We start from the raw sequence: 12,069 nt of genomic DNA on the forward strand, positions 1-12,069 counted from the left end.
AGTGTGCTTGTCACTAGCGATATCTGCCATAGCCGTAAGAGAGGTTTTTGCAGTCTTGAGGGAAATATAAGTGACTTTGTGGTCAGGTTGCTCCTCTAGGTTCTGAGTAAGGAGCTGGGTCCAGTTTTGGCTCAAAGGGTTTGCTTAGGCTGGAAAGGTTGTGGCAGATAGGAAGCTGTTTCCAAGCAACTTGGGGCAAGTTTCCTGCAGCGTGTATCCCTGTCATTATGTAGATCCCCACGATAGGCCATAGGAAGAAAACTTGGGCTTTGAATTTCATCTCTGCCTTTTATTAGCCATGAGGATGTAGACAAACTACCCCTTTCAATCTGAATACTCTTTCATAAAACATTATTATGGTAATATGTAAAATATTGTTTTATCAAACAAGTTGTAAAGTGCTTACCAGTGCCCAACTATGAATGTAGCAACTGTTAGCCCCTTACTTTCCATTTGAACCAAACCTTGTCTTTAAGGCCCTAAGCATCAATTTCTTTTTTTTTTTAATGTTTTTTTTATTATATTATGTTAGTCACCATACAGTACATCCCTGGTTTCCGATGTAAAGTTCGATGATTCATTAGTTGCGTATAACACCCAGTGCCCCATGCAATACGTGCCCTCCTTACTACCCATCACCAGTCTATCCCATTCCCCCACCCTCCTCCCCTCTGAGGCCCTCAGTTTGTTTCTCATAGTCCATAGTCTCTCATGCTTCATTCCCCCTTCTGATTACCCCCCCTTTCTTTATCCCTTTCTTCCCCTACCGATCTTCCTAGTTCTTATGTTCCATAGATGAGAGAAATCATATGATAATTGTCTTTCTCTGCTTGACTTATTTCACTTAGCGTTATCTCCTCCAGTGCCATCCATGTTGCAGCAAATGTTGAGAACTCGTTCTTTCTGATAGCTGAGTAATATTCCATTGTATATATGGACCACATCTTCTTAATCCAGTCATCTGTTGAAGGGCATCTCGGTTCCTTCCATGATTTAGCTATTGTGGACAATGCTGCTATGAACATTGGGGTGCATATGGCCCTTCTCTTCACTACGTCTGTATCTTTGGGGTAAATACCCAGTAGTGCAATGGCTGGGTCATAGGGTAGCTCAATTTTTAACTTTTTAAGGGACCTCCACACTGTTTTCCAGAGTGGCTGTACCAACTTGCCTTCCCACCAACAATGTAGGAGGGATCCCCTTTCTCCACATCCTCTCCAACAATTGTTGTTTATTGCCTTGTCTATTTTTGCCATTCTAAATGGCGTAAGGTGGTATCAGTGTGGTTTTGATTTGAATTTCCCTGATGGCTAATGATTTTGAACATTTTTTTATGTGTCTGTTAGCCATTTGTATGTCTTCATTGGAAAAGTGTCTGTTCATATCTTCTGCCCATTTTTTGATTTGTTTATTTGTTTCTCATGTATTGAGTTTGAGAAGTTCTTTGTAGATCTTGGATACCAGTCTTTTATCTGTAGTGTCATTTGCAAATATATTCTCCCATTCCGTGGGCTGCCTCTTAGTTTTTTTGACTGTTTCCTTGGCTGTGCAGAAGATTTTTATCTTGATGAAGTCCCACCAGTTCATTTTATCTTTTGTTTCTCTTGCCTTTGGAGATGTGTCATGAAAAAGGTTGCTTTGGCCGATGTCATAGAGGTTGCTGCCTATGTTCTTCTCTAGGATTTTGATGGATTCCTGTCTCACATCGAGGTCTTTCATCCATTTGGAGTTTATTTTTGTATATGGTGTGAGAGAGTGGTCAAGTTTCATTCTTTTGCATGTAGCTGTCCAATTTTCCCGGCACCATTTATTGAAGAGACTGTCTTTTTTCCACCGGATGTTTTTTCCTGCTTTATCAAAGATTAGTTGCCCAAAGATCCGAGGGTCCATTTCTGGGTTCTCTATTCTGTTCCATTGGTCTATGTGTCTCTTTTTGTGCCAGTACCATGCTGTCTTTGTGATCACAGCTTTGTAGTACAGCTCAAAATCCAGCATTGTGATGCCCCCAGCTTTGTTTTTCCTTTTCAACAGTTCCTTGGAGATTCAGGGCCTTTTCTGGTTCCATACAAATTTAAGGACTATTTGTTCCAGTTCTTTGAAAAATGTCATCAGTATTTTGATTGGGATAGCATTGAAAGTGTAGATTGCTCTGGGTAGCACGGACATTTTAACTATGTTAATTCTTCCGATCCATGAGCATGGAATATTTTTCCATCTTTTTGTGTCTTCCTCAATGTCTTTCAAGAGTGATTTATGGTTTCTAGAATATAGGTCCTTTACGTCTCTGGTTAAGTTAATTCCAAGGTAACGTATGGTTTTTGGTGCTATTGTAAATGGGATGGATTCCCTAATTTCTCTTTCTTCAGTCTCATTATTCGTGTATAGAAACGCAACTGATTTCTGAGCATTGTTTTTGTATCCCGCCACATTACTGAATTGCTCTATAACTTCTAATAGTTTGGGAGTGGATTCTTTTGGGTTTTCCATATAGAGTATCATGCCATCTGTGAAGAGAGACATTTTTTTTTTTTAAAGATTTATTTATTTATTTATTTGACAGAGATAGAGACAGCCAGCGAGAGAGGGAACACAAGCAGGGGGAGTGGGAGAGGAAGAAGAAGCAGGCTCATAGCGGAGCAGCCTGGTGTGGGGCTCGATCCCAGAACGCCGGGATCACGCCCTGAGCCGAAGGCAGACGCTTAACCGCTGTGCCACCCAGGCGCCCTGAAGAGAGACATTTTGACTTCTTCTTTGCCGATTTGGATACCTTTTATCCCTTTTCGTTGTCTGATTGCTATTGCAAGGACTTCTAGTACTATGTTGAATAATAGTGGCGAGAGTGGGCATCCTTGTCGTGTTCCTGATCTTAAGGGAAAGGCTTCCAGCTTTTCCCCATTGAGAATAATATTTGCTGTAGGCTTTTCATAGATGGCTTTATGAGATCACGAAATGTACCCTCTAATCCTACACTCTGAAGGGTTTTAATCAGGAAAGGATGCTGTATTTTGTCAAATGCTTTTTCTGCATCAATTGAGAGGATCATATGGTTCCTGAGTCTTTTCTTGTTGATATGATGTATCATGCTGATCGATTCGTGAATGTTGAACCACACTTGCATCCCAGGTATGAATCCCACTTGGTCATCATGGATAATCCTTTTAATGTACTGTTGGATTCTATTAGCAAGTATCTTGTTGAGGATTTTGGCGTCCATATTCATTAGGGAAATCGGTCTGTAATTCTCCTGTTTGATGGGGTCTTTGCCTGGTTTGGGGATCAAGGTAATATTGGCCTCATAGAATGAGTTTGGTAGCTTTCCTTCTGTTTCTATTTTTTTGAAATAGCTTTAGGAGAATAGGTATTATTTCTTCTTTGAATGTTTGGTAGAATTCCCCAGGAAAACCGTCCGGGCCTGGAGTTTGTTATTTGGAAGGTTGTTTATCACTGATTCAATCTCTTCATAATTAATTGGCCTGTTTAAAAAATCAATTTCTTCCTGTTTCAGTTTTGGTAGTTTATAGGTTTCTAGGAAGGCCTCCATCTCTTCCAGATTGCTTAATTTATTGGCATATAGCTGTTGATAAAAGTTTCTAATAATCCTTCCAATTTCATTGGCGTTGGTCGTGACCTCTCCTTTTTCATTCATAATTTTATTAATTTGGGTCCTTTCTCTATTCTTTTGGATAAGTCTTGCCAGCGGTTTGTCAATTTTATTGATTCTCTCAAAGAACTAGCTTCTAGTCTTGTTTATCTGTTCTACTGTACTTCTGGTTTCTAATTCATTGATTTCTGCTCTAATCTTGGTCAACTGCTTCCTCGTGAGTGGATTAGGCCTGTCCCTCTGTTGCTGTTCCAGCTTCTTGAGGTGAGAATATAAAAACTGCATTTTAGATTTTTCTATTCTTTTGAGTGAGGCTTGGATGGCTATGTATTTCCCCTTAGACGTCTCTTTTTTTTTTGCAGTATCCCATAGGTTTTGGACCGTTGTGTTTTCATTCTCGTTGGTCTCCATAAATTGTTTAAATTGATTTTTGATTTCCTGGTTTATCAAGTCATTCCTGAGCAGGATGGTTCTTAGTCTCCAAGTGTTTGAGTTTCTTCCAAATTTTTCCTTGTGGTTGAGTTCCAATTTCAGAGCGTTGTGGTCTGAGAATATGCAGGGGATAATTTCAGTCTTTTGGTATCAGTTGAGACCTGTTTTGTGTCCCAGAACATGGTCTATTCTTGAGAATGTTCCGTGGGCATTAGAATAGAATGAGTATTCTTTGGTTCTGGGGTATAGTGTTATATATATATCTATGAGGTCCAACTCGTCGAGTATGGCATTCAAAGCTCTTGTTTCTATGTTGGTTTTCTGCTCCGGTGCTCTATTGCTGATAGTGGAGTGTTGAGGTCCCCTACTCTTCACATATTTTTATCTATATGTCTCTTTATTCTGGTTAAGAGTTGGCTTGTGTATCTTGCTGCTCCACTGGTGGGGGCATATATATTTATAATTGTCATATCCACTTGTTGGATACATCCTTTAAGAATAATATAGTGCCCTTCTGTGTCTCTAACTGTAGTCTTTAGTTTAAAATCCAATCTGTCTGATATGAGAATTGCTACCCCAGCTTTCTTTTGAGGTCCACTGGTCTGAAAGATGGTATTCCATCCCTTTACTTTCAGTCTGAATGTATCTTTAGGTTCAAAATGAGTCTCTTATAGACAGCAAATGGATGGGTCATGTCTTTTTATCCAATCTGCAACCCTGTGGCTTATGGGAGCATTTAGGCCATTTACATTGAGACTGATTATTGAGAGATATGATTTTAATGATGCCATGTTGCCAGTAAAGTCTTTGTTTCTATAGATTGTGACTTTCTGTTCTGTATCACTCTTGGGGCCTTTTTACTTTTATAGAACCCCCCTTAATATCTCCTGTAGGGCTGGTTTCATGGTTACGAAATTGGTCAATGACTGGCGACTCTGGAAGGTCTTTATTTCTCCATCCATTCTGAATGACAGCCTTGCTGGATAAAGGATCCTTGGCTGCATGTTTTTCTCTGAAAGAGCTTTAAAAATGCCTCCCCCCCCAACCCTTTCTCTCATTCCAGGTCTGTGTAGACAGGTATGATGTAATTCTGATACCTTTGCCTTGGTACGTGAGAAATTTCTTTGCCCTGGCCACTTTTAATACTGTATCCTTGGATCTAATATTTGCGAATTGCACTGTGACATGACGTGGCGTAGGTTTGTTGTGGTTGAGCTTGGGAGGGGTCCTCTCTGCCTCTTGGACATGAATGTTTGTTTCCCTTGCTAGATTAGGGAAGTTTTCAGCTACAATTTGTTCAAATATCTCTTCTAGACCTCTGTTTGTCTCCACCCCCTCGGGTATGCCGATGATTCTGGTATTAGAACGTTTCATTGAGTCAGTAATCTCCCGTAACCTACATTCCTGTGTGTGGATTTTTTTGAGTCCAGATTCTATTTTAGTTTTCTCTTCTACTAACCCATCCTCTAATTTGCAGATTCGTTCTTCTGCCTCATTCACCCTGGCCGTCAAAACCTCTAGTTTTGACTGCATTTGGCTCATAGAATTTTTAATTTCTGCCAAATTCGCTCTCATTTCCGCCCTTAGAGATTTTATATTCTCATTAACATTTTCGTTATTACTTTTTTCAAGTCTACACAACATCTTGACCATTGTTACTCTGAATTCCATTTCTGATAATTTGGTTATATCCATATCCATTAGTTCTGTGGCAGAGGCCACAGACTCATTGTCTTTTCTTTGCTGGGGGGGGGAACTTCTCCTTCTCGTCATTCTGATGAGGAGAGGTTGCGTGGTTGTCCAGAGCCCAAATTATTGACCGGGACCCAGGCCGTGCTCACTTGTTTTATAGGGATCTTAGGGATGTGGGCTTCTTGATTTTTCAGTCTGCCTTCTGGGGGAGGGGCCTGCCGCGTGGATACTCAGGCAACACTGTTTGGGTAGAGTCTCCGTGTCCCCTGCGAGGGGGGATGGGGATGGGCACACTGTGAGCCGGTGTTTCCAGGCTTTTGTTCTCTGGCGGCTTTCCCTGGCGGTTTGCTGTGCCTCTTCTGAGAGTCAGAGCAGCAGTGGCTGAATTTCAGCCTCTGTCTCAGAACAGAGGGATCGTGGACCGTTCGCTGATGTTCTGGCCACTTTAACTCTATTACTGTTGGTGCTGCTCAACCCTGCAGCATCCCGGGATGTGCGCCCCACACCCGGCGTCCCAGCCCTCACTTCCAGGGCCGGCGCGTCTCTGTCCTTTGTGTTTCTAACACCGCCAGCCGCCCCCCACGCACTCCCGGAGCTCCCGGTCTCAGTCTGGTTCCAGTGAGCGCACCGGAGCTCCGTTTCAGTCTGGTGGCGCGCGTTCCCCGGCTCACAGTCTCAGTCTGTTCTCTGGCGGGTGCCGTCTGTCCGCGAGCCCGCCCGCTCCCCCGTGCAGGTGGCTGCCGCTTCCCGGCGCCCGAACGCGGCGGCTCCCTCCCCCTTCCGTTTATCTTCCGATATCCGTGCACGGTTTACAGCTCCCCTCTTCGTACCTCAATACTCAGCGCTGGAGATGTTCATTTGTAGAGATCCAGACGTATCTTCCTGCGTCTCAGGCTGATTCCGTGGGTGTTCAGGCTGGTCTGGTACCTATCCAGCTTGACTCAGGGGACCGGCTGAAAAAGGGGTCCCCTACTCCTCCGCCATCTTAACTCCCCTAAGCATCAATTTCTGACTAGGTTTTCACCTGGGCAAAATTATATTACAGTGCATTTTGTGAAGACTCATTGAGACATTGGATGTGGAGTGTATGACATAGAATAAGAAAAGAGTCCTTATTACAAGTTGGTGTAATGAAGGAGACACACTTTTAACAGTTTGGTATCTCCAGAGCATTTTTTTTGTGTGTGTAATTAAACAAACATATACACTCAGTCATATATTTTAATATCTCTGCTTTTCCTTGACATAAATAGGTTCACATTATACATATTATTTTATTACTTCTTTTTCATTTAACAATATATCTTGGAGATTCTGTTATGTCACTGCACATAGGTCTACCTATTTTGTCAAACTCTGTATATTTCATAGTATTGATGTATCACAATTTGGTTAGCCATTCACTTATTGATGGAAATATGTATTCTTTCTTTTTTTTTTTTTGCCTTTACAAATATATTTCTGAGAACATTCTTTGCCTTCTGTACCTCTATCGATATTCCTTAAAGTGGAATTACTGAGTCAAACAATATGCATATTTAAATTTTAACAGGTACTGACTAAGATTGAATAAATTTACATTTATACTCATAGTATTTGAAAGTTAGGTTGGATAATTTAATGTTTGCTACTGGATATAATTCACCTGAGGCTCTTCTATATGCTAACTTCTCAAATAACCGGTGTTGAAATGCATATGACATAAATTCCCTGAAGTTCCTGCAAAAACAGTTTGTTCATTCTCTGTCCTGGATTGATTATTAATCTTGTAGATAATTTAGGACCTCTTTTAAGATTTAGTGGATATAGTTTTGAAGTGATAAAACGTTAAAATTTCAAGTTTTATTTCATAAAAGAGCAGTCCTCTGCCCTCATCCTCAAGCAGTGACCATCCTAAATTCTTTGAATATTTTCCTTACTTCTTAATTCCTCTCATTCACCCATAGTTCCTCTCCTCCAATATTCATGGTTTAGTTTTAACATTTTGGGGGAGGATTTACATTATTGTGGCAATATAAATCCTATTAATCCTATTCACAGTTGAGCTTTGTACCGTGTGTTATGAATCCATTTGTTTTCTTGTACAACTTTTGTTTGCGCCGGAGTTAATATTTTTCTTATTTTTTGTCTAATCGGTTCTCCATGTGGTAATCACTAATTCATTTCAAACTCTGCCATGAGTGTGAATCTTTCAGTTAGTTCCTATGCATCATGTATTCTCTCCATTTCTTCTTTTTGGAGACATCTGTCTGGTATTGCCATCCTGCTCTAAGGGAGTCTGCTGGCTGTCTAGGCCTGTGGCACAGCTGTTTTTCTGGTATCTTTCTTCACTATTATTCTTGGGGTCATTATCCTTAACTGAATTGGAAGCGCTGTTTCCTGGATTCTGTGTCTTTCTCTTTGATGATTTACTCCCTTGTTGTGGCGGAACATTTCCTTCAGTGGCTCCTTGAGGCATGGTGCATGGAGGTTTGTTCGTTTGTTCATTTGGTTTTGAGAGTTTAGATGTCTGAAAGTGCCTCTATTGTACTGTTAACACTTACGTGATTATTTACCTGAATATTTTATTTTAATTTTATTATTATTATTTTTTAAAATACTTTATTTATTTATTAGAGGGAGAGAGACAGCCAGCGAGAGAGGGAACACAGGCAGGTAGAGTGGGAGAGGAAGAAGCAGGCTCCTAGCGGAGCAAGGAGCCCAATGTGGGGCTCGATCCCAGGACCCTGGGATCACGCCCTGAGCCCAAGGCAGACGTTTAATGACTGAGCCACCCAGGCGCCCCTGCATATTGATCTTGTAACTTGTAACCCTGATGAACTATTTATTAGTTATGGTAGCCTTTTGTGGGTTGGAAAGTCATTTCCTAGTTTTTCAAGATGAGTTGTGGCACCTCATGAAAAACAGCGAATTGGGATTTATTGAAGAATGAAATGAGCCTCCTTTCCCTCTCTGTAGTGTGGAGACACTATTTTCAAATAGAGCAATAACTACTAAATTTTAATATGAAATGCTCCATTCTTCTAGTAATTTAGTTAAAGCTATTGACGTAGCTTCTCTAGGACCATGGAAACGTGGGCTAGAGACAGGGAGCCCATAGCTCTGTGGTTACAGTATTGGGATTATGGTCCAAGATCCAGTCTCCCCTTGGATCAGTCAGCCAGCCGTTTCTCAGAAGGGACAGATGTTGGATGATTAAAGGAAATTCTTCCTGTAGGATGAGAAAAAGCAGCATAGAACTCAGTGAAAATGGGACAATAGGTTTCACAATATACCTTCCAAGTGTCTTAGGAAAGGATATTCACTTCTTGTTACCATTCTTTCTATTCTAGACCAGGCCATCATCAACTCCTCGATATAAGAATCTCCTAATTTATCTCTAGTTGTTTCCCCTACAACCTCTGCTCCATATCGCAGCCACAGTGGTATTCCTCAAATGCACATCTTTGTTGTTACTGTTAAGATTTTATTTTTTTATTTTTTTAAACATTTTATTTATTCATTAGAGAGAGAGAGAGAGAGAGCGTGAGTGGAGGGGAGGGGCAGAGGGAGAGGGAAAAGCAGACTCCCCGCTGAGCGGGGAGCCCTCCACAGGGCTTGATATAGAACCCTGAGATCATGACCTGAGCCAAAGGCAGATGCTTAACGCACTGAGCCACCCAGGTGCCCCAAGATTTTGTTTTTAAGTAATCTCTACACCCAGTGTGGTCTTGAACTTACAACTCTGAGATCAAAAGTCCCATGTTCTACCAACTGAACTATCTAGACACCCCTCAAATGCAGATCTAATCTTAGTTACTCTTCTGCTTGAAACTCTCCAGTGGTTTCTCACTGACTCTAGGGTCAAATTCAATTTCCTTAGCATTGTTTACACGGCCATTCATGACCAGACCTAGCCTTTTCTCACTGCTTCTGTCCCTTTTACATTATGGTTCAGTCTTACTATACTTCAAAATATTTTCAGATTATGTACAAACTGCTCCCTATGTCTACAGCATGTTCCAGTATTAACTCATTCCCCCCACCCTATTCATCTAACAATTTATATAAATAAACGAGGAGAAAGCGAAAATTCAATGAGGAATACACAGTGCAGCCCATTTTAAAGATGTGGAAGTTGAGGCATGGAGAATCTGTGTGTCAGTGAAAGGACTGTAAGTTAAATGTCACATTCTGAGTCCTGGAGTACCACTCCGAATGTCGTGTTTAATTCTTGAGTTTTGTTTCATTGTCAAACATGCTCTATCCACAAGCTTCCTCCCTGCATTGGAGTCCTTTCCTTTCATTGCCTGAGGCCCATTAACCACCAGGTTGGAGTTGGGACCATAACTGGGGCATCTGAAGCTTAGCGGTTCTTTTAAGTCCGTACTCTGGCGGTGGGTACATTTGGAACGGCACTGAGACATGAAGAATTGAGTAGAGAGAATTTGGAACATAGGAAGGTTCTGCGTGGCCCCACATTCAGAACTCATTTATATCTACTGGAGGTAACAGGGTGCTAATCACTCACTACTCTTCCTTTCTTGTTTGAATCAACTGAAAACAAGATACCAAATAGGGTTTCAAATTTAAGTGGCAGCAAGCTGTTCTCAAGATTGTCCTCCCTTTCCCACTTGGAGTTGAAATCGTCCATCCAGGCACAGTCTGAGAAGGGGAGAAAAAGGTGGGGAGGGATAGGGTTTTTTTTGTTTGTTTGTTTTTTAGAGCGAGCGAGCACACATGCAAGCAGTGGGGGCACGGGGAGAGGGAGAGGGAGAGAGAGAATCCCAAGCAGGCTCCATGCTCAGCGCAGAACTCGATGTAGGGCTCAGTCTCACAACCCTGAGATCATGACCTGAGCTGAAATCGACTCAGACGCTTAATCGACTGAGCCACCCAGGCGCCCCAAGAAGGATCGTTTTTCCACTTTTTAAGCAGTGATCCCAAGAATATTAGTGCTCACCACTCAGATTAACTTCTCACTTTTCAAACCTTGAGTTGTGAGAATTAGAGGAACAATCACCATTCCCAGCATCCCATTTCCCTAAGTGGGTAGCATTGCCTAGTCGACTGAACTGCCTTTAAGAAAGTGTAATTAAGTGCTTAATTGTTATTGTTCTTAAATTTAACAATATACAAGAAGGTTGCGAGTTTTCATTGTTCTTTTGAATTTAACTGTTTGCATTGCTATTCCCAACTCTGATCTGTAGGAGGCACTTTAGCATTTGTTGATCAGTTGCCTGGAATCACAAAGTTGGTGCCTGAAGACAGGATGTTTGAGTTCCTTTGATTTCATAAGTCATCTCAGGAAAAAAATCTACCTTTAAAAAAACATTTTCTGACATGCTTTATTGCTCTCACTTTTTCTATATACTCCACTAGCCATCTGCCCTCCCCTGAATGATTTGACAGTATGTCACAGACACTGACATTTCTTCCCCCAAACATTTCAGAATGTATCTCCTGAGGACATTCTACAACTACAATACTGTTAACATATCAAAGAATAATTTTGTAATGTTACCTAATATCCACTAAAAATTTCCCTCATTGTTCCAGTAATGTCTTATGGTTTTTAAAAATTCAGTGTCAAATCGGGGTTACATGTTACACTTGGTTATTATATCATTTTTATTTCTTTTAATCTGGAGCAGTTGTCTGATTTCATTTTTTCCCTCATGATACTGGCTTTTGGGAATTCTAGGCCTTTTGCTATAGAATGAAATGCATTGTGAATTTGTCTGATTCCTTGCGGTGTCATTTAACTTGTTTCTCTGTCCCCTATATTTCCTGTAACTGGAAATTAGACATATTTGGCTAGAATGCTTTCTAGGGAATGTTTTGTTGTAATTGACTTCTCATGTGGTCTGAGGAGGAGAACGGGTCCATTTTGCAATCATCACACATCCTCATAGGTAACATGTACTATATTAGATAAAATGGGAGAATAAAAAATAAATAATGTTTAACATAGGGCCTGGCACATGATAGAGGCTCTATAAACATTTATTGGCTGCTGAAATACGTACAAAAGATAATCGACATTGTAACAATAAATGGTAAGAGTCAAATGAGTTGCTGAGTGGAGCTGTAATTTAATTTAATTAACAAATACTTTAATTTTATCAAACAGAGCTGCTTCTGTATGTTCTGAGCTAGGTACTGTAGGCACTGCTAGGTACTGGAAATACACTGATGATCTGATCTAGACAACTCCGGTCTCTGCCTTTGAGGAATAAATGCCACAGCATTCAGAAGTTGGAGAATCAATTTAGGGGGGGAAGGAAGAACTTGTTTAAGGACCAGCAATGTAAGTTGGAATTAGATTCTGGAAGACTTTGAATGAAGGTCAGTAATTCAAACCA

This window comes from Ursus maritimus, unplaced genomic scaffold (genome assembly GCF_017311325.1).
Source record: "Ursus maritimus isolate PB19 unplaced genomic scaffold, ASM1731132v1 scaffold_7, whole genome shotgun sequence".
Taxonomy (NCBI): domain Eukaryota; kingdom Metazoa; phylum Chordata; class Mammalia; order Carnivora; family Ursidae; genus Ursus; species Ursus maritimus.